Source organism: Tupaia chinensis, unplaced genomic scaffold, assembly GCF_000334495.1.
Source record: "Tupaia chinensis unplaced genomic scaffold, TupChi_1.0 Scaffold000213_1, whole genome shotgun sequence".
NCBI classification, from domain to species: domain Eukaryota; kingdom Metazoa; phylum Chordata; class Mammalia; order Scandentia; family Tupaiidae; genus Tupaia; species Tupaia belangeri.
The window spans coordinates 1,021,960-1,043,959 of NW_006159688.1; the positions used below are offsets into that span (position 1 = coordinate 1,021,960).

A 22,000-nucleotide genomic window follows, 5' to 3' on the forward strand; every position below is an offset into this window, starting at 1 on the left:
AGGGTTTTGATTCATTTCATGAAGCTTAAAATAATAAAAGTTTAGGCTTGGGGGCCAGCAGGTGGTGTGGTTGTTAAGGCACTAGACTCCTAGATGGCTGACTGTAGTTTGAGTCCTGGACCTGGAGGCTTTCTCTCTCTAAATAATAAGTAAAATTAAACAATTCTTAAAAAAAGATAAAAAAAGTTTAGGTCATATAAGCAAAGGTATGTCAATTTAAGGAGAATTGTGCTTCTGTCACATTATGATATTGTATCATAAGCTGTAATATGAAAGGACTTCAGAAAGTTCATAGACAAATGAAATCAAAGATATGAGCTTATTTCGGTACAAAAAATTTGAAATCCACACATAATTTTGTCATAATATGCATTTTCTATGAACTTTTTGAAGATCTCTCATTTATCTTGAAACCTAGAGACTTTATTTCTTCTTTTTCTTTACCCAATTTGTCCTTAAATACCGATAGTTCATCTTTCATAAAGTTCCTCTTGTCTTTTTTTTTCCCACTGCTCCTAATCAGTTTTACTCATTGTTATCTTACATTTGATTCTTTTTTTAAAAAAGAAAGTTTTAATAAAAAAGGAAACTTTTCTTTCAAGTACATTAAACATTAGTTTTATAATTCTAAATGACACTGCCTATCAATACTGTGGTATTTTAAGTATAACAGGCCTATCAAATGTAACATAGATGAATGCCTGGCACAGAAACGAGGTCTGAATGGATTGGCAAATTTTCATATAAGTGTGAAAAGAAGACTACAACTTACACATACTTTATTTACTTGATTGAGAACTTTCTTTTTTCTTTTTTAGGAGAGTTTTTTTTTTTTTTTTTTGCTATAGGGTGCATGCGCTCACCAGAAAGAGAGAGAGACAGAAAGCGAGAAATCACCCCCCAGGGGGGATGGCCATGCTGCAATCCCTTTTCCTCCATTCTCCTCTCGAGATCTTAGGCACGCACACACACGCGCCCAGCGTGAGTTTAAGCCACCGGGCCTGGGACTCGAACCATGATTGACTACAAGGGAGTCCAGCAACATAGCCATTATGCCAACTGCTGGCCCCAATTGAGAGCTTTCTTACTGTATATAAAATGTTTTATGTGGTTGAGCTCAGCTCTGTTCACATTGACGTCAGGGAGTTGTGTGCTGGTTCTCTATGCTCAAGATTGCTTAACTGTCCTTGTTGCCGTTGCTTTGTTTTCTTTCAGGATCAAGGTGGGTGCTTTCATATAGCATATTTTTAATTCCTCCTCTGGCAATTCTTTCTTGGATTCTTTGCTTTTTTGCATAATTATAATTATTTCTACAGTAAAACCAACACCCTAAAGTCACGAATACAAATCCTCCTACTCCAACATCATGTGACCTTTTTATTATTACTATTATTTTTTAGAGATTTTTGTTATAGGGCGTGTGTGCTCGCTGGAGACACAGAGAGAGACAGAGAGACAGAAAGTGAGAAATCACCCCCTCCAGGGAGAATGGCCTTGCCACAATCCCTTCTCCTCCATTCTCCTCTTGTGATTTTGGGCACACATGCAGACGTGCCTGGCGTGAGCTCCAAGCCTCTGAGTCCAAGACTCAAATCACGGTCAACTACGTGGAAATCCAGTGATGTAGCCATTTCACAGCCTACTGGTTCCCACCAGGTGATCTAATTCTATTTTCCCCTTTTGCTGGCTGACGGGTCTCCTGCGCCTTGGCCATGGGGACCAGTTGATGCCTGCAATTCTGCCCCACCTCCAACAGAGAGCACTGCAGCCTCTATCTGTGATAGCCTGCTGTCTAGTCTCTCAGTTCCCTTCCTTTCCCTCTATAACCCTTCCTGCTTTTTATTATCACGTTACTCATCTGCTTTCCAGTGCTTTCCTATTCCTTAAATGTCTGCCTTCCCGCTCCTCTGACAACTGTGCCAGTCTCGCTTGATCTGGCTTTTTTAGTCAAATCCCACTGAGGTGCATAATTATCCCTGTTATGTACCACATGGTCTACTCATGGCCTTTCATCCAGATCCTCCTTTGTTTTTCATATATTTCTGTTCTCCTTTCAACTATTGGGTCTTTGGAAAAGCTATGACATAGTTTTCTATGCAAAAATGTATCGGGAACCAGCAGTTAGCGTAATGGCTATGTCGCTGGACTCCCACGTAGTCGACCGCGGGTCGTGTCCCGGACCTGGTGGCTTAAATCTCACGCCGGGCGCGTGTGCGTGCGCGCCCAAGATCCCGAGAGGAGAATGGAGGAGAAGGGACTGCGGTGTGACCATCCCCCCTGGGGGGTGATTTCTCGCTTTCTGTCTCTATGTCTCTCTCTGTCTGTCTGGCGAGCGCACGCGCCCTACAGTGAAAATCTCTCCAAAAAAAAAAAAAATGTATCATGACTTTCCCGACGATCCGATAGAAATACTGCCCTGTTTCTCTTACCTACTCAAATCCTATCTAATTTTTAAATTCTATGATATGTTTTTCTTTGACAAAATCTTCCTAGGCCACTCCCATGTAAATCTCTCTCTTTTCTGAAGTTCTGTGTTGCTCACAGCATTATGATTTTAGTGCTAGTACACTTTTACTGTATTTGCATGTCTTATCTCTTATTGTATTTTATGTTCCCCACGGTAGGGGCTGGAGCTCTGAGGGCAGGGTCTCCATCCCTGACAAACTAGTACTTACGGGTAAGCACTGGGCCAGCAGGTGGTGTGGTGGTTAAGGCACTGGACTACCACATGGCCAATAGTGGTTCTAGTCCTGGACACGGCGGCTTGAAAATCATCCTGGATGCGTGTGCGTGCCCAAGTTCCCAGGAGGAGAATGGAGGAAGGATTATTGCATGGCCATCCCCCCTGGGGGATGATTTCTCACTTACCCTCTTATTTGTCTTTATTGAGTGCACACCCTCTATGGCAAAAAAAAAAAAAAAAAAACTTTAAAAAAAGGATAAGTACTATGAAGGTGAAAAGTACTTTACTGTGCATTAGCTCACTTAATCTATAAAACCACTTTAGTGGGCAGGTACTATCTTCACTCCCATTTAACAGGTGAAGATACATAGGTTTAAAGAGGTTAAGAAATTTTCTGAAGTCACACAGAAAGTGGGAGAGCCAGGGTTTGAACATGGTCTATTTGACTACAGAGCTCTTCTAAGGAGCAGGGGGGAGTGTTTGGCTAAAAACTATAATGGATTGGGTGGACACAGTGGAAGAATGGTTTACTTCATCCTTCATGGGAGAGAGCATGGGAACAAAGAGAAGGTAGAATCCTCTGTGACCCAGGACCTGCGTGATGCCCTGAGAATTTTCGTAGATGCCTATAAGTTTAGGCTTCTCCTGGGCCAGCCAGTGGCATGGTGGTCAAGGTGGCTGGAGCTCACATGGTCAACTGCTTGGTCTGAGTCTTAGATCAGTGGCTTGTAAAACGTGTTGGGCACATATGCCTGTACAAACGCAAAATCCCCGAAGGAGGGAGAGATGAAGGAGGAGAGATTGCAGTGTGACCAACCCCCACGGGGTAGGGGGTGCTTTCTCACTTTGTCTCTCTTTTTTTGTATCAGTCTGGGAAGGACCAACAGTTGGAGTAATGGCTATGTTGCTGGACTCCCATGTAGTCGACTGTGGTTTGAGTCTCGGACCTGGTGGCTTAAACTCAAAATGGGCACGTGTGCGTGCATGCTCAAGATCCCGAGAGGAGAATGGAGGAGAAGGGATTGCGGCATGGCCATCCCTTCTAGGGTGGTGATTTCTCGCTTTCTGTCTCTCTGTCTCCCTCTGTCTTTCTGGCGAGTGCATGCGCCCTATGGAAAAAAACTTCTCCAAAAAAAAAAAAAAACTTTTTTTATCTCTCTGGGGAATGCGTACACCCTCTGGCATTTTTTCCTTTTCTTTCTTTCTTTCTTTCTTTCTTTCTTTCTTTCTTTCTTTCTTTCTTTCTTTCTTTCTTTCTTTCTTTCTTTCTTTTCTTCCTTTTCTTTTTCTTTTCTTTTTCTTAAAAAAACCCCCCAAAAAACAAACAAACAAAAAAGGTTCCTGCCTCCTGGTGGCTAAGAATCTGTTCCTCAAAACTGACACAGTAGCCTGGGACTAAACCAATACAGTCGATACAAAATAAATTACTCAATTCATTAAGAAACTAGAAATGGGTCAGCAGATGGCTTGATGGTCAAGGCAGCTGAATACCTCCTGGCTGCATGGCTTAAATCCTGGACCTGGTGGCTTGAAAAACATTCAGTGCGTGTGTGCGCATGCCCAAAATCCTGAGAGGAGAATGGAGTGATGGAGGAGAAAGGATTATGGTGTGGCCATCCTCCCAGATGAGTGCTTTCTCACTTTCTCCCCACCGCCCAGCACCCAGGAGCATGAGTGCACGCCGTATGGCAAGAAACAGAAAAGACGCTAGAAATAAAAAGTCTCAATAGTGCTTCTCTTCATGTTCTTTTCAGTTCATCCTACTCCTAAATCAATAAATTAGGGCATAAATCCACCTAATCTCAAAGCACTTGTGTTTTAATTCAGTGTATAACCTGCGTTGGTTCCATTTCATTACAAGCTTTCAAAAGAGAAGGGGAAATCAAGCATGGAAAAATTTTGTGAAATCTAAGATACTGTATAACAACATCCAAGGACTACATTATCCATTACAATATTGGTCTAACTGTTCTTTTCATTTCTTTACGAAAACAATTTCCACTTACACTTTTTTTTTTTTGAGAGATTTTCACTGTAGGGCGCGTGCGCTCGCCAGACAGAGAGAGACATAGAGACAGAAAGCGAGAAATCACCCCCCAGGGGGGATGGTCACGCCACAATCCCTTCTCCTCCATTCTCCTCTCGGGATCTTGGGCACGCACGCACACGCGCCCAGCGTGAGTTTTAAGCCACCAGGTCCGGGACACGAACCGCGGTCGACTACGTGGGAGTCCAGCGACATAGCCATTACGCTAACTGCTGGTTCCCTTTCCACTTATACTTTTGTGGTGTCCTCCCCGCAACTGCCTTCTGTTCAGTAGTACTTAAAATAAATATGAGAAAAAACACAATCTACCTGGTCTAAGGCCAAATCTATTCTAAATTTAGAAAGGGGTACTTGCTATCCTGACATAGTAAAGATGGAAGTTCTGCTGCCTGGAAGTTACATAACCTTGAAAGTACATGAAGTGCTTTTGTTATTGCAGAGAAGAAACCAACAAGACACAGCTTTTTTTTTTTTTTTTTTTTTTTCTATAGGGGTTTTGGGCTCCCCAGAGAGCAAGAGAGAGACAGAGAGACAGAAAGCGAGAAATCATCCTCCGGGGGAATTGCCACGCTGCAATCCCTTCTCCTCCATTCTCCTCTCATGCACACACGTGTGCCCGGCTTAAGTTTTAAGCTACCTAGTCTGGCACTTCAACTGCGGTTCACTACATAGGAATCCAGCAATGTAACCATTATGCCATCTACTGGTCCCAAGGGTCAATTTTTTTTTTTCAAGTTTGTAAGAAGATGTGTACATTTGCTGGAGAGAGACAGAGAGAAAGAGAGAAAGAAAGGGAAAAGTGAAAAAGCACTTTCCCATAGGGGACGGTCATGCTGTAATCCCTTCTCCTTCATTTCTTCCTTCTTTCAGGAGTGCTGTGTTCATCAACTCTGTTATTCAGCCATTGCTGCCTAGAAAATTCCCCTAAAATTTAGAAGTTTAAAACAAAAATCAATTATCATCTCATACAGTTTTAGAAGGCCAGGATCTGGGAGTTGCTTAACTAGGTATTTCTGGCTCAGTGCAGTGAATGTGTTATCTGGGGCCTCAGATATGTGAAGGCTAGACTAGGGTCAGAGGATCTGTGCCCAAGATGGCTCACTTACATGGCTGCTGTCAAGAGGCATCAGTTCCTTCTTTGCTGCTCGTAGGAGGCCTTGGATCCTCACTACATGGACAACTCCATAGGACTTCTTGTTTTTCAAGTTGCCAGATCTGGGACTTGAACTGTGTAGTCAGCCATGTTGGATCCAGTTACCTTATTCATCACATCACCAGCTGGCCCCTTAAGGGTCAATTCTAACTTGAAAAGTTTTAGAGAATAATTCCATGTCAAAACAAACATGAAGGGAACAGCAGTTAGTGTAATGGCTATGCCATTGGACTTCCATATAATCGACCGTGGTTCGAGTCCTGGACTCAGTGGCTTAAACTCAGGCCGGGCACGTGTGCGTGCGTGTCCAAGATCCCGAGAGGAGAATGGAGGAGAAGGGATTGCGTTGTGGCCATCCCCCCTGTGGGGAGGTGATTTCTCGCTTTCTGTCTCTCTGTCTCTCTCTGTCTTTCTGGTGAGCGCACATGCCCTATAGCAAAAACCTCTCAAAACAAAACAAAACAAAACAAAACAAACATGGAAATACTATAAGGCAGAAGAGTATTTTCATGAATTTGGGAGAATTTCTTGTGGTGGATCAAATCCGTACAAATGTAAATCGTCTCTCTTGCTCACCAGATTATTTACGTACAAAAGATTTAGAGTTTATTGATATAAATCCTAGATTGTTTATTGCCCAAAGGAAACTACAATTCCTCAAAGTTCCAAATGCTCCTCCCTCATTATTAAACAAACAAATAAAACCAACCACCACCACAACAAAAACAACTAAAGTAATGGCCAACTTCTTTTAAAATAGGTATGATCCAGAGAAAAACTCTCAGGAGATAACTAGTCTTTGGGAAGATAGTTTATTATCTCTTGAGACTGTTTGCCTTTAAGCAACCAAAACACAGCCCCACAAATTCTTTGTTTTTCACATAACCTTGCACAAGTTGACTAGTGGCATTACAAGGTCACAGATGTCCAGAGGCAGGGTTATGCCAGATCTTTTGGTCCCATTCTTCCAAAGAGAGTACATGACTTATCTAAGTTGCACAAGTGGGGTTAATTTTTATTTCATCATTTAAATGTATACGGTATTCCAGGCAACTCAGAGATGACTGAGATTCACTCTATTCTGTGGATTCAAAGGGACCAGACTGACAATAGTATTTTCCCTCATTCAGATTTTGTTTGTAATAGTTTTGTACCTTCCCCTTGTTGGTTTCTCTCGTCTTAGATTTGTAGACAGCATTTAATCACAGGGAGAAAATCATAGTTTGCAAAGTTACCAAACACTGCAGAGAAGAGAGAAGTCTAGTGGCCCTTTCACTTAAGTCAGTAAAATTGTTTCTGATTATAGGATTTTAGGGTGATGTATATATCTTTAAAAAGCGTGTAAAGGTGGAGAAAATGATGTTTTCATGAAATATAACAGAAAATAAGTTACATTGGAGCTAAACGATGTGTTCAAAACCCATTTTTCCACTTACTAGTCATGATCTTGCTAGGTCACCTACTCTCTTTAAGACCTTCTTTTGCTGAGAAGAACCATCATTACAAGATTGTTGTGGGATGCAAATTAAACAAAGTTCATAAAAGAACCTAATGGAATGCCTAGAGCATAGTAACTGCTCAATAAAACATATCAATTCATTGACTGCTTTATTATCTATCCAGAGACTGAAAAAATTTGCCAAGACAATGGAATATCTGGCAAGCCTATTTCATATTTTCTGGGGCATATTTAGCTTTTTTTTTTTTTAGTGTTTATTTATCTTTATTTATTGAGAGAGAGAGAGAGAGAGAGATACCCTCAATAGGGTCTTTCCACCACCATCAACTTCTAGTCTCAGTTGGATGGCCAGGGAGGTCCCAGGACATGAACCCAGGACCATTCCCACTTGGGTCCAATTGCAATACCATTACACCACCACCTGGCCCCTCTGGGAGAGACTTTTTGTTACATTTGGGTCCACTCCTGGTTTCCTATGTCATCTATATAACCCCTTTGTAAGTAGAGTGAAGAATGACCATCCTTTTTTTTTTTTTTGGAGAGGTTTTTGCTATAGGGCGCGTGCGCTCGCCAGACAGAGATAGAGAGATAGAAAGCGAGAAATCACCCCCCAGGGAGGATGGGCACGCCGCAGTCCCTTCTCCTCCATTCTCCTCTTGGGATCTGGGGCACGCACGCACACGTGCCCGGGGTGAGTTTTAAGCCACCTGGTCTGGGACGTGAACCAAGGTCAACTACATGGGAGTCCAGCGACATAGCCATTATGCTAACTGCTCGTCTCAAGAATGACCATCCTTCATCTACTTACAAACTAGTTATTACTGCAGGGAAATAATGTACATAAAACCTTTATTAGGTCTATCTGGATGGTCTAATTGACCTATATGATATAGCTGTTAACGTTAATTTGGATTTGCCTGAAGAGGAGAATAAATCCTGATTTGGGGATTTTGATTGTGGGATAAACAGAGAAGGAAGAGCAATGTTAAAACCATAATTCATAGTGCAAAAAGCTCTGCTTGGAGCATAGTTATTTGTGGCTTCTGGACACACTCATCTTAGTTGTAGCAGAGGCGGGGGGAGGTAGGGATGATCTATTTAAAGAAAATGTTCTGGGGCTGGCAGGTGTCATGGTGGTTAAGGCTGCTTGGGTCCCACATGGCTGACCGTGGTTTGAGTCCTGGACCTAGCTTACTCACTTTCGTTCTCTCTCTGGTCAACTTCAAAAATAAAATAAAATTAAAATAATGACAATGAATAAAAGTAAATAAAATAATTCTTTAAAAAAAGAAAATGTTCCAGTGTCAGATGTATGCAAAAGACATATTTTGTCCTTAAAAGACATTCTGAAGTAACATTTCTGTGTATCTAAGGAAATTCTCATATGTACTTTTTAGAAGAAACTCCTATGAGTACGTTTTGGCAGTAGCATCTAGAAGAGAGATAGCATTGTATCTCTTTACTATAAATCTGTTGACTCACAAGAAATTTATTTCTGAAGATTAACAATGGTAACATATCAGTAATTTCTTTTCTTGTTCTTTTTTTTTTTTTTTTAGAGGTTTTTGCCATAGGGCTCATGTGCTCATCAGAAAGACAAAGAGAGACCGAGAGATAAAAAGCGAGAAATCACCCCTAAGGGGGATGGCCAATTCCTTCTCCTCCATTCTCCTCTCGGGATCTTGGGCACGCACGCACATTCGCCTGGTGTAAGTTTAAGCCACCGGGTCCAGGACTCAAACCACGATTGACTACATGGGAGTCCAATGACATAGCCGTTACGCCAACTGCTGGTCCCTCGCATATCAGTAATTTCAGTGGTTCAACGTGATACTTTTGCAAGCGAATTAGGAGAATGCCCTATGAAACATTATGATGTTCAACAATAAGCTGTTATTCTCCTGTAATAATAATAATGGGTAACAGTTATTGGGCCTTACTAAAATCCACACTGTGCTAATCATTTTACAGACATCAGTTTATTTAATTAGTTCTTCGGTCCTATCCAATAGGTACAGTTAATGTTTATTTTTTTTTGGATGAAGAAATTGTGGCTTCAGAGTTTAACTAATTTGCCCAGCTAGTAAATGGTAGAGTAGAACCTAATTCCTAGGTCATTCTGCAAACAAGTCTGTTTCTATAGTTAAAATAAGCTGCACCTGCAGTTCTCAGCTGCTGACACCCAGTTTCACTCTCCATTTCTAGGTGGTCAGCTCTTTAGGTTCCATTAAGTGAGAACACAGGGCGTTTGTCTTTCAGCGCCTGGCTGGCTTCACTTGACATTATTTATTACAGGATTGCCCATATTGTCACAAATGGCATGTAAGAGTGGAAGCAGAGAAGTGGAATGAGTTCTGCAGTGCATAGCGCAGCACAGTAACTATAGTTGGCGACAATTCAATATATATTTCAAAATAGCTAGACAAGAGGATTGCGAATGTTTACCGCACATGACTCGAACTGCAGTCTGCCAGGTGGGAGTCCAGAGCCTTAACCACCATGCCACCTGCTGGCACCATGGACAGCATTCTTTCATTCTAATTATCGTTTATCAACAAACTGTCCCGTTCCAGTCATTTTTAGAAAAATAGAAATACAGGGACCAGCAGGTGGTGTAATGGCTGTGGTGCTGAACTCCACGTGGTCGAATGTGGTTCACGTCCTGGACCTGGCAGCTTAAAGCTCACTCCAGACACATGTGCATGTGTGCCCAAAATCCCTAGAGGAGAATAGTGGAGAAGGGATGGCAGCGTGGACATCCCTCCCAGGGGGTGATTTATCCCTTTCTCTTTGTCTGTCTCTCTGTGTTTTCAGCAAGCACATGCACCCTCTAGCAAAAGTCTCTCTTAGTGGGGGGGGGGAGAAGTACAGGGGCCGGCAGGTGGTGTGGTGATTGGGGTACTTGACTTCCACATGGCCAACTGTGATTCAAAATTCGGACCTGGCAGCTTGCTTTCTTTTCCTGTCTCTAGTGAGTTTATATGCCCAATAGCAAATTAAAAAAAAAATGATAATAAATACAATTAAATAATTCTTTAAAAAATAGAAGTACATATTTTCTAGTTTTTCAACTTTTTTAAATTAGAAATTTGGGCTGCTGGATATTTATAAGAAGTGGAGGACCCCTTGAATGTGTTCACGTCTTTGCATTTCAGGACTAGTTAGTGTTAAGTTTATTCATCTGATCTGAAGTGAGATCCTTTGACCATTTTGAATACACTTTGCCTTTGCCTTTTATAAGTTTGAAGAGAGCAAATTTTATAGTGTGAGTTTTTGAGACCTCTTTAAGCCATGTGGAAAAAAGGGCAAGAAATCTTCAAAAAAATTCATGGAAAACACATATGATAAAAATCATGAATGGATTTAAAACTTTTTTGCACCGACATAAACTCATACTTCAATTCCTTTTCCATGGACTTTCTGAAGCACTCTTGTAAAACACTGGACTGTCTCGTTCTGTGAAAAGCTCCGTACTTAACTCTGTTCTCTGGCCAATGTCTACTCTGACCTTTTGCGTACTTACAGGCAAGGGATTTTTCTAATCTAAATCCTGAGGACTGGGAGGAGATGCTTACCTTTCTCTGGACTCGTGTGGACTGTAAGACATTGCAGATTTACTTGAATCTTTTGCTAAATATTGAAGACTGCAGGGAACTGCCTCAAGGCCTTACTGTCCTCGGTGACTCCCTGGACTGGCATGCTGACCTCTTCCGGGTCCTATACCTCCCTTACTCAGAATTCTGTGTTAAAACACTTCTTCAACCACACTTGGTTCCTGTCAGATCCACTCCTGAACCAAAGGTATGTTCCATCCTGCCTCTTTCTTCTTTGGATAAAGTAACATCTGGATTTTCCTCAGCACATTTCTATAACTTGGAACATAGCTATGAAGCTGCTCTGTATTCAGACTCTAAATTATAATGACATTCATAACTAAGCTGGCTAATGAGTCATTGCTGGTCCTCTGAGATAACGGAGGTCTGCTTGAGAAGCATAAATCAACAAGATTAAATATAGTACCTAAAAGTTAAAATTGCATCAGAATTAGTCCATTGGTACATCATCCCTAGGGGCTGTCTTTTAGTAATTTGCTTGAGTTCAATAAGGTCAGTTGGGGGGAACAAAAAGTATTGTTATTGCTTGACTTTTTTTTTTAAAACAAAATTTTTACATGCAGCATTTTCCTTTCTTTCTTTCACTATAGTTCACAACATCTCCTGCTTCTTTCTTTTGGGGAAGTAATTTTCTTCTAATTTTACTCCATCTCTCCAATAGTCCATCTTTAGTTTGCTTTATGACTTTTTCTATCTCTACAACTTCTACCCAAGCTGGGTCTTGGTCCTAGATCCTCTTTACTATTTAGCTATTTTTGTAGGTGATGCAATTTAGTTGTTTCGCTTTAAATATAAATGCTATGGTGACAACTCTAAAATGTGTGTCTTAAGCCAGCCTAACCTCATCCCTGAACTCTAGACTTGAGTACACAATGTCTACCTGACATCTCTCTCTACTTGGGCCACTAATACTTATGTCACATTTAACATAATATATTACATAGAACGATTACATAGAACGTAATTTATGTATTATAGAACTTTTAATCCCTCATCCACTTGGCTCTTATGTATCCAATCATTCAAATCCTAACAAAAATAAGTTTGTGTTAAAATTCATGAAATTTTTTTTGGAGGGGAGAGAGGTTTTTGCTATAGGGCATGTGCACTCGCCAGAAAGACAGAGAGAGACAGAGAGACAGAAAGTGAGAAATCACCCCCAGGGGGGATGGCCACACCACAATCCCTTCTCCTTCATTCTCCTCTCGGGATCTTGGGCACGCACGCACACGTGCCCAGCGTGAGTTTAAGCCGCCGGGTCTGGGACTTGAACCACGGTCGACTACATGGGAGTCCAGCAGCGTAGCCATTATGCTAACTGCTGGTCCCAAAAATTCATGAATATTAATGCTTCACTAAATTTTATATAGCTTATGTAAAACATCTGGAGAGATGGTTTTTCTTCTAGTGTTCCTTGGAGAAATGAGAGGGCATCTAGAGCTGCTTCCTTTTCTGCTTCTTCCTCTTCCTCTGCTCTTAAGCCTTGATGTCCAGATATGTAAACTGGGAGGGAGTAATAGCCCTATTCTTTCCTCATAAAGCAGTTGTAGAGGTTGATGACATAATGCATATTTAGTGTCTATTATCTAACCCTATCAATATCTATTATCTAACCCTGTGGAGAAAACATTACAAAATTCTGATGGTGCAGAAGGGTTGAGAGCTGCTGATCTTATTCAAGCTCACTTCCAATACAATACAGCTATTCATTTCCCATAGTTTTGACAGGTAGGAATCTACTACCCTAGATAATTCACTATGGGGAACTAAATCGGGAAGGGGGAGTAGAGACTACATAAGAGATGGTTCTAGGGAATAATTGTCTGCCTTATATCAAAACCTAAGGAAGCTTTTACTAGAAGGCTTATTTTTTAAAGGATTATTTTATTTAACTTATTTATTTATTTATTTTAATTTGCCCAGAGAGGGGCAGAATGAGAGAAAGGGAAAGAAAAGACACAAAGAGAGAGCAGGAAAATGATAAAGCAAGCTACCAAGTCTGGGACTTGAACTGTAGTTGGCCATGTGAGAGTCCAGTGCCCTTAACCACCACGCCACCTGTCGGCCCCACTATAAGACTTCTGAGTAAAATCATAGATATACAACATGTATCTCTACTTTCTCAGAGTAACAAGCAAAAGTGAGAATGAGTGAGATTTGAGTGACCTACTGTGAATATCAAGGCTGCCATACTGGGACCCCATTTCCTGCAATCTACATTGTTTCCAAGGTGTCATTGCAGGAGTTAAAAAAGAAATCATGCTGTTTGTATTTTCCTCTGAGCTAGCATTTTTAAAAAATGATTTATTTTATTTAACTGTATTCATTCATTTATTTATTTTAATTTGACCAGAGAGGGACAGAGTGAGAGAAAGCAAGAGAGAGGGAAAGTGAGAAAGCAAGCCACCGGGTCCAGGACTTGAATCCCAGTCAGCCATGTGAGAGTCCAGCACCCTTAACCACCATGCCACCCCCGACCTCCTGCTAGAATATTTTATTATTATTATCTTAATTTTTGAAAGACTTATTTTATTATTATTATTGTTTTTAGGGGTTTTTGTCATAGGGTGTGTGCACTCGCTGGAGAGAGAGAGAGAGAGAGACAGAGATTGTGAGAGGGAAAATGAGACATCACTCACCAGAGAGGATGGTTCATGCCACAATCCTTTCTCCTCCTGGGATCTTGGGCACGTACACACACACACACACACACACACACAGTGTGACTTTGAAGCCACTGGGCCTGGGACTCGAACTGTGGTTAGCCATGTGGGAGTCCAGAGACGTAACTACCAAGCCATCTGTTGGTCCTTATTATTATTATTTAAAATTTTGCTATAGGACATGTGCACTCACCAGAGAGAGACATTTCTGCTAGTCTAAATGGGACAGTCGAGAGAAAACATAGGTACAAAAAATAAGAAGTGAGAAAGGACATGTAACTGGGGCTTCTAGAGGCTTTCAGTTGTCATATGTATATTCAAATATGTAGTTAGTTTAAAAATTCCCCTCCTTTTGCTTAGTGGCTTCTGACACTTAATGTATTTAATAACGGTTTTTATTTTCTGTTGTTGGAATGCCACAGACTGGGTAATTTTGCATTTCCTAGTTTGAAGACAGTACTTCTTTTCTCTCTTCTTATGTTATATTTGTAATTAAAGAAATGTTTGTTAAAGAATATTGCAACATACAAAACAGGAAAAACATTTCAGGCTTATCATTCAAAGCCTAGATTCTCTCTCTCTCTCTCTGCACTTTAATTTTGCAGAGGGCAGGTGTGCTTGCTAGAGACAGAGAGGGAAAGTGAAAAAGTACCCGCCATGGGGGGATGGTCTGGCCACAAGTTCTTCTCCTTCACTTCTCCCTCCTTTGGAAATTTAGGTATGCTTAGACATGAGCTTGGTGTGTTTCTCAAGCCACCAGTTGTGTACTCAAACTGCATGACTGCCTATGTGGGGTCCAGCCACCTTAACCACCTCACCACCTGCTGGCCCAAAGTCTGCATTCTTTATATACTATAGAATGTATGTGCGTTTATATATATATATATATTTCATATATATGTATTTTTTTTGAGAGGTTTTTGCTATAGGGTGCGTGCACTCGCCAGACAGACAGAGAGATAGAAAGCGAGAAATCAACCCCCAGGGGGGATGGCCACGCCTCAATCCCTTCTCCTCCATTCTCCTCTTGGGATCTTGGGCACGCACGCACACGCGCCCGGTGTGAGTTTAAGCCACCGGGTCCGGGACTCGAACCGCGGTCGACTACGTGGGAGTCCAGCGACATAGCCATTATGCTAACTGCTGGTCCCTATATGTATGTTTTTTTGATAGAGGTTTTTGCCTCAGGGCATGTGCACTTGCTGGAGAGAGAAAGAGACAATGAGAGGGAAAGTAAGAAATCACCCCCCAGGTGAGATGGCCACATTGCAATCTTTTCTCTTCCATTCTCCTCGCAGGATCCTGGGCATGCATGAACATGCACCCGGTGTGAGTTTCAAACCACTGGGTCTGGGACTCGAACTACAGTTGGCCATCTGGGAGTCCAGATCAGAATATTTTATTACATTTTTGTTTACTATTATATTACAGTATATTTTATATTATTAGATTGTCAGTATAAATATAATTAATATTCAACAATTATAAATAATCGCCTAATATTTCACCAGTTTAATTTAATATTCTATACTAGGTTGTATTCATTATTCTCTATTAAAATTATGCTGATTTATACTTTGCATAAAGGGACCCTTATCGCTAATGTCATTGTTATATTTTAAATTAATTTCTAAGCTTGAGTTCTTGAAGAGCAATGACTAAATTTAAAGCCAAAATGTTAGTTTTATATTTGGAAAATTTCAAACCTACACAAATTAAAAGGATAACACAATGAATGTTTATGAAAGTATTATCTGGCTTGGAAAATTGTATTTTGACAAAGTGTGAACATAGAAAAATATTAAGTCATTTTCCTGAAGTTCTGAGCTTTTCACCTCTCTCCCAATGAGCTTGTAAAGCTTCTTTTTTCCATAACTTCACCAACACTGAGCATCACTATTGAAAAAAATGAATCAAAACCAAACAAAATATTAAAACTTGACTTGGGAGGTCAGCAGGTAGCATGGTGGATAAAGTGCTGGACTCCCACATGGCCAACTGCTGTTTGAGTCTCAGACCTGAGGCTTACTTTCTCACTTTCTCTCTCTCTCTGGTCTAATTAAGACCAAAAAAAAAAAGATGAGTAAGTGATATAACTATTATGCTGTCTGTTTCCTGAGATTCATGTACTTTTTAAACTCACAATGAACTGATATGACCTAAAAAGTATTTAAGAGAGATTAAAGGGTCCAGTCGATGGCATGGTGGTTAAGGTGCTGGACTTTTGCATGGCCAGCTACAGTTCAAGCAGCTTGAAAATCAGTCTGGGCGCATGTGTGTGTGTGCCCAACAGCCCACGGGGAGGATGGAGGAGAAGGGATGACCGTCCTCTCTGGGGGATGGTTTCTTACTTTCCCTCTCTCTCTCTCTATTTCTCTCCAGCAAGTACACGTACCCTGTGGCAAAACCTAAAAAGAGAGAGATTAAAATATGACCAGTTTAGCTCAGTAGGAGGGTGTGCCATGCACAAGGTAATGAAACTCTATCTTGGGTGGACACCCTAATAACACAAAAGAAAGTGGACATATGAAAGAAGGTAGAATAAGAATAGAGATAATATTTGGCACAACAAAACAGGATTGTTGAAGGTTTATGAAAAAAAAAATACAATAAATAAAACACTATACCAAACTTCTGAGTTTGAGGAATAGGGAGATTAACAGTGTAACTATTTAATTTCTCTGGGCTTCTGGTTTCCACATTTGTGGAACGGATAAAGAAAACACCTGTGCCGGCCTGCCCTCTGTGTTTGGCATGAGACACATTTGCTCTTTGTAGAGATATATGCTTCTAAGCTATTTTTGGGTGGTTAGATAATTATAGTAAGGAAGAATCATGATCTTTAGTTTGCTGCAAAAAAAAAAAAAGGAATAAAGATCAAGTAAAGAATGAACAAAGGAAGGATGTACTTATTAGGACCTACTGTGTGCCTGACATTGGGATTGGCAGTTTCAGATATGGGACTTTTTTCATTTTCCTGACCACTCTGAGGTGGATGTTATACTCTTCTCATGTTTTAGTAAGAATGTTGAGGTTCATAACCTCTCCATGGTCATGAGGCTGGTAGATTAGTGGGGGGTTGGGGGGGGTGGCAAGATATAATAACATTGACTGAACTCCAAAGAAAGCGATGAGGTTAAATATTGGGTGACTGCAGATTGTGTTTTTAACACGGCTGGGCCTGTTCCACTGACACAGGAGAGTGACTTTGTCCACGAACTTTTTCTTCCTTGTACCAGATCTAATCGAAGAGGCAAGACAGAAGAGAGTGGTCTACTTCCACTTTTGGTCCTTTTCAACGGACCTAACAGCGGCTTCCTTGTATTGATTGCTGTCTTACTGTGGTACCTAGGAAATCTTGCTGGAAACCTCGCCATCAGGCTCATAGTTTGACTAGATCATGTAAAAGGAGCCTGTCTTTTTTTTTGGAGAGGTTTTTGCTATAGGGCATGTGCGCTCACCAGACAGACAGAGAGAGACAGAGAGACAGAAAGCGAGAAATCACCCCCCAGGGGGGATGGTCACGCCGCAATCCCTTCTCCTCCATTCTCCTCTCGGGATCTTGGGCACGCCACGCACACGTTCCCGGCGTGAGTTTTAAGCCACCGGGTCCGGGACGCGAACCGCGGTCGGCTACGTGGGAGTCCAACGACATAGCCATTACGCTAACTGCTGGTTCCCCAAAGGAGCCTGTCTTAACCAGACAGACTTCGCCTTGTTAAATTAAAAACTGTTTTCCTCTCTGCCTAATACTCTTTGAGATTTCTCATGGCAGCTCCAAGGAGACAAATGGCCACCTTGGACTTGCAACAGTGAGGGGCATTCTGCCCTAGCGACAAGCTGAAACTTCTGTCTTGAAGATGAATCATTTGATTGTGCTCTTTAGCTAAGACTGAAACTTCTGTCTCAAAGAAAAATTGCTCAGTCGTGTCCCCTAGCTAAAAAGTTAAACTGATCTGTGCTTTTCTATGTTTTTCTACAGAGAGCTGAAAGCCACGTGCTGCCCCCCTTTTCCTATAAAAACATCTTTCGTTGGCTGACCAGTTGAAGATATTCTTACCTGTCTTCCAGGTACGGCCATACTGTAATAAATTCTCTTTTCCTCTCTCATCAACAGTTTTACCTCTCTGTTCTGCCGAGCAGGGAGGGGTAGGGCCTGCTTGGTGTCCCTGGACTGGGGGTTTCAGCCACTCGTCTGGCAACCGCACTGCCACATCCCAAGGCACTTCTTCCTTTTTGCATTGATCACTTTGGAGATAGGCTGCCCCACCACCATTGCTCCACTGACTGGCTAGCAGCCTTCCATGCAGAAGATGCTTATCTCTCTCCTCGGATGTGGGGCTCAGATGTTCTTCATCTTGGCCTTTGACACGTTTGTGTTCACCTGTCATCCACTGCATTACAACCTCATTATGAGTTGATAGCTCAGTGGGCAGATGACTCTAGGTTCTTTGGGGCTGGGTTTCTTGTTGTCACCGTCTTCAACCATTCTGATCTGCCATGCTCCATTCTGTGGACACCACAATGTCCCCCACCTGGTCTGTGACATGCCCACAGTCCTGTCCCTGACCCATGCAGCCACCCACAGCAACTCTCTTTGCCATCAGTGCGGCTGCTATGGTCATCTCCTTCCTGTTTACCTGCCTCTACCATGGCTGTACAATGGCTACCATATTAATAAATTCAGCCAAGGGAAGCCACTGGGCCTTCAGTTGTTCCTCCCACCTCATCATGGCTCTCCTGCAGTATGGGTGTTTCACTCTCATGTACCCTCACCCCAGCTCCAGCTCCTCACCAAATGAGGGCCAGATGGTGTCTGGCACATAAACCTTTTTCTCTGCGGTGCTGAACTCTGTGCTGTGTAGCATAAGGAATGAAGAGGTGACTGATACACGGAAGAAACTGATGGCAAGAAGGCTCTGGTTCAGGCCAGAAAAATTTCTTTCTAGAGAAAATATTCCCGAAACCAAGAACAGGGAAAGGGACTGGAAGAACAGGAAGCTCAAAGGAAAAAAGGAAGGAATGGTGTGTGATGGTTTCTATCGCTGTTTTGGTTTGTGAAATGCTAAGCACCACCAATCTTCCATTTTCACTAGACTTCAATGACAAAACCCTGGATTGGCTCCTGCCACCTTACGCACCTTCTGTTCCATCATAGGACTTAGAATAAGGACCGGCAGAGGAAGGTCAGCGAAGAAAAGAATGAACAATGGCCACCAGAGAGGTTGATGGACCAGATGCTGTCACCTGTTTTAAGGGTCTGTATTCCCGAAGGCATGCAGACCAAATGGATTCATTCACACAAACCCACATGCCCTTTCAGCTTCTCTCTGTTTTCATTTAAGACCTGCTTATGTTCCACGGCCTTAGTAAAACCTGTCTGGCCCCTTTATCTGACGGTGAACATTTTCTTGTCACTAAATCATACTTCTTTTCATGGATATGTTTTGGTATGGCTTTTTAAAATTTTTAAAGAATTATCGATTTAATTTTATTAATTTTACTATCTTACTTTTAGAGAGAGATTTTTGCTATAGGGCACATACACTTGCTGTAGAGACAGAAAGCAAGAAATCACCCCCGGGAAGAGATGACCATGCTACAGCCCCTTCCCCTACCAGGATGTTGGGCATGCACAGACACATGCCCAGCATAAGTTTGAAGCTGCCCGGTCTGGTACCTGAACTGCGGTCGGCCATATGGGAGTCCAGCAGTTTAACCATTTCAGATACATGGAAGTCCAGCAACGTAGCCACTACGCCATCTGCTGGTTCCATTGTTATCATTTTTAATTTGGTATAAGGCCTGTGTGTTCACTAGAGACAGAGAGAGTGAGAAAGAAAGCTACCAGCTCCAGGACTTAAACTGCTGTTTACCATGGGGGAATCCAGCATATCTTAATCACCATGCTACCTGCTGGCCCCAGTATTTTTTTTTTTTAATAGACTTTTGCTATAGGACGCATGTACCCACTGGAGAGACACAGAGACAGAAAAAGAGAAATCACCCCCTGTGGGGAAATGGCTACACTGCAATCCCTTCTCCTCCATTCTTTTCTCAGGATCTTGGGCACGCACGCACTTGTGCCAGGTATAAATGTCAAGCCACTGAGTCCAGGACTCAACGCGCAGTCAGCTATGTGGGAGTCTAGTGTCTTCTTTCTTTCTTTCTTTCTTTCTTTCTTTTTTTTTTTTTTTTTTTTTTTTTTTTTTTTTTTTTTTTTTTTTTTTTTTTTTTTGAGAGATTTTTGCTATAGGGCATGTGTGCTTGCTGGAAAGACAGAGACCGAGAAACAAAAACCTAGAAATCACCCTCCAGGGGGGATGGTCACGCCAAAATCCCTTCTCCTCCAGTCTCCTCTTGGGGTTTTGGGCACGCACGCACACACGCCTGGTGTGAGTTTTAAGCCACTGAGTCAAACTACAAATGATATGAGCTCTGCAGAGAGACGCTCAAGGCCTTTTCCACCTGCTCCTCCCACCTGACTGAGTCCTTCTCCAGTGTGGAGGTTCAAGCCACGAACCTTATGACCCTCTTCCAACTACTCTGCCTGAGGAGCCAGGAAGTGTCTTTGGTTTATACCCACATTGCCCCTTGGTCTGCAGCATCTGCAGCATGAGGAAAAAATCACTCAAAGATGCTCTTTTTTTTTTTTTTTTTTGAAGGTTTTTGCTTTTTTTTTTGGAGAGGTTTTTGGAAAAGACAGAAAGAAACAAAGAAAGGGAAAGTAAGAAATTACCTTCAAGGGGGAAGACACCAAAGCAATCCCTTCTTCCCCATTTCCTCTCAGAATTTTTCCATTCTCCTCTCAGGATCTTGGGCACACACACACACACGTGCCCAGTGTGAGTTTTAAGCCACCAGGTCCGGGACGCGAACTGCGGTCGACTACGTGGGAGTCCAGCGACATAGCCATTATGCTAACTGCTGGTCCCATAGAGGTTTTTGCTATAGGGCACGTGTGCTCGCCAGGAAGACAGAGACAGACAGAGAGACAGAAAATGAGAAATCACCCCCCAGGGCGGCCATGTCACATTCCCTTCTCCTCGATTCTCCTCTCGGGATCTTGGGCACGCACACACACATACGCACGGCATGAGTTTAAGTCACTGGGTCCAGGACTCGAACCATGGTCAACTACTTGGGAGTCCAGCAACATAGCCATTACACCAACTGCTGGTCCCAAGATGCTCTTTTTAAAAGAAGGAATCAAAGGGTTCTTGCTACTCAGAACACAGCGACTCATTCTGGGTACTGTTACTCAAACAGCTATTCCTACATGGAAATGAAAATTGATTGAAATGTATAAAAGGCTAGAAACTAAGGGGACAAAAGACACCTACGATTCAGGGATTGCTAAAAGATTCTAATCGTGTTCACTTTCTGGCTATGGAGCCATGTTGCCTTTATCTGTAAAATTAGCCTGCTTGTGAGCGCTGTAGAAAGGATCAAGTGAGATGGTGAGGAAATGTCCGACAGTTGTATTGGCTGCAGCGTCCGGGCCCAGGCAGCCTGTATCTTGTTGTGATTCTATTGCTCCCTAGAAACGAGATCCATTTCTTACTAAAGTTCGTTTACATTATTTAGATGACTCTAAGCAAAAATGGCCAGTGTTCCAATTCCAGTAGTTACAGAGATCTCAGAGGTCCCAAAGGCTGTTGAAAAGAGTTACCGTTAGAGACTGCATCATCTTCTCTTCTAGGACAGTGTCAGTCAGCATTTTAAGACATGCGGATTTACTTCAAAGGCCTGTTTCCCACGGAGGATTCTGTGGGAAGAGTCCCATGGCTAACTAAAAGTAGGAGAGGTGATAGTTTGCTTTCCTCGTGGAGACTCACATGCACGTTCCTTGGGAAGCTCTAGAGGGGAGCAATATTGGTAGCTGCAGCTTCCTTCACTGACCACGAGAACCATTTCTTTCTTCAACATCTATTAATTTAAGCCATGAAAACAATCTTCTAGGGACCCTCGAACGAAAATGTTTTTGTAAATAACCAGCAGAAATGATTTATTGGGTTGTTGGAAAAGTCATGATATGGTTTTCTATGCGAAAAATGTGTCGTGACTTTTCCGACAACCCAATAGCGTGGTGTCTCAGCTCTGAATGAAAGGATTTTATTGTAGCAAAAAACCAGGCTGTAGGAGTAAACATGTAAGCAGATCGAAAATGCAACCTGTTAGACTTATGCCCTCTGCACCCAGTTTTTAAGTTTATTTATAATTTCTGAGAGAGAAACAGACGCCTCCAATAGGGTCTTCATGCTGTGCTCGACTCCCAGCTTCAGCCAGCCTGGATCATGGGCATGCACACGTGTGCTAGTGTGTCAGAGAAGTCTCAGGACGTGCATAGGGGACCTTCCTACATGAGTCCCGGTGCATTA

At 42.1% G+C, this 22,000-nt stretch overlaps 1 pseudogene; it reads left to right on the plus strand.

Annotated features, from left to right (window-relative positions):
* Window positions 1-10,909: 10,909 nt before the first annotated feature.
* LOC106734760 (olfactory receptor 10V1-like) lies at window positions 10,910-18,680 on the plus strand (annotated as a pseudogene).
* Window positions 18,681-22,000: the final 3,320 nt, after the last annotated feature.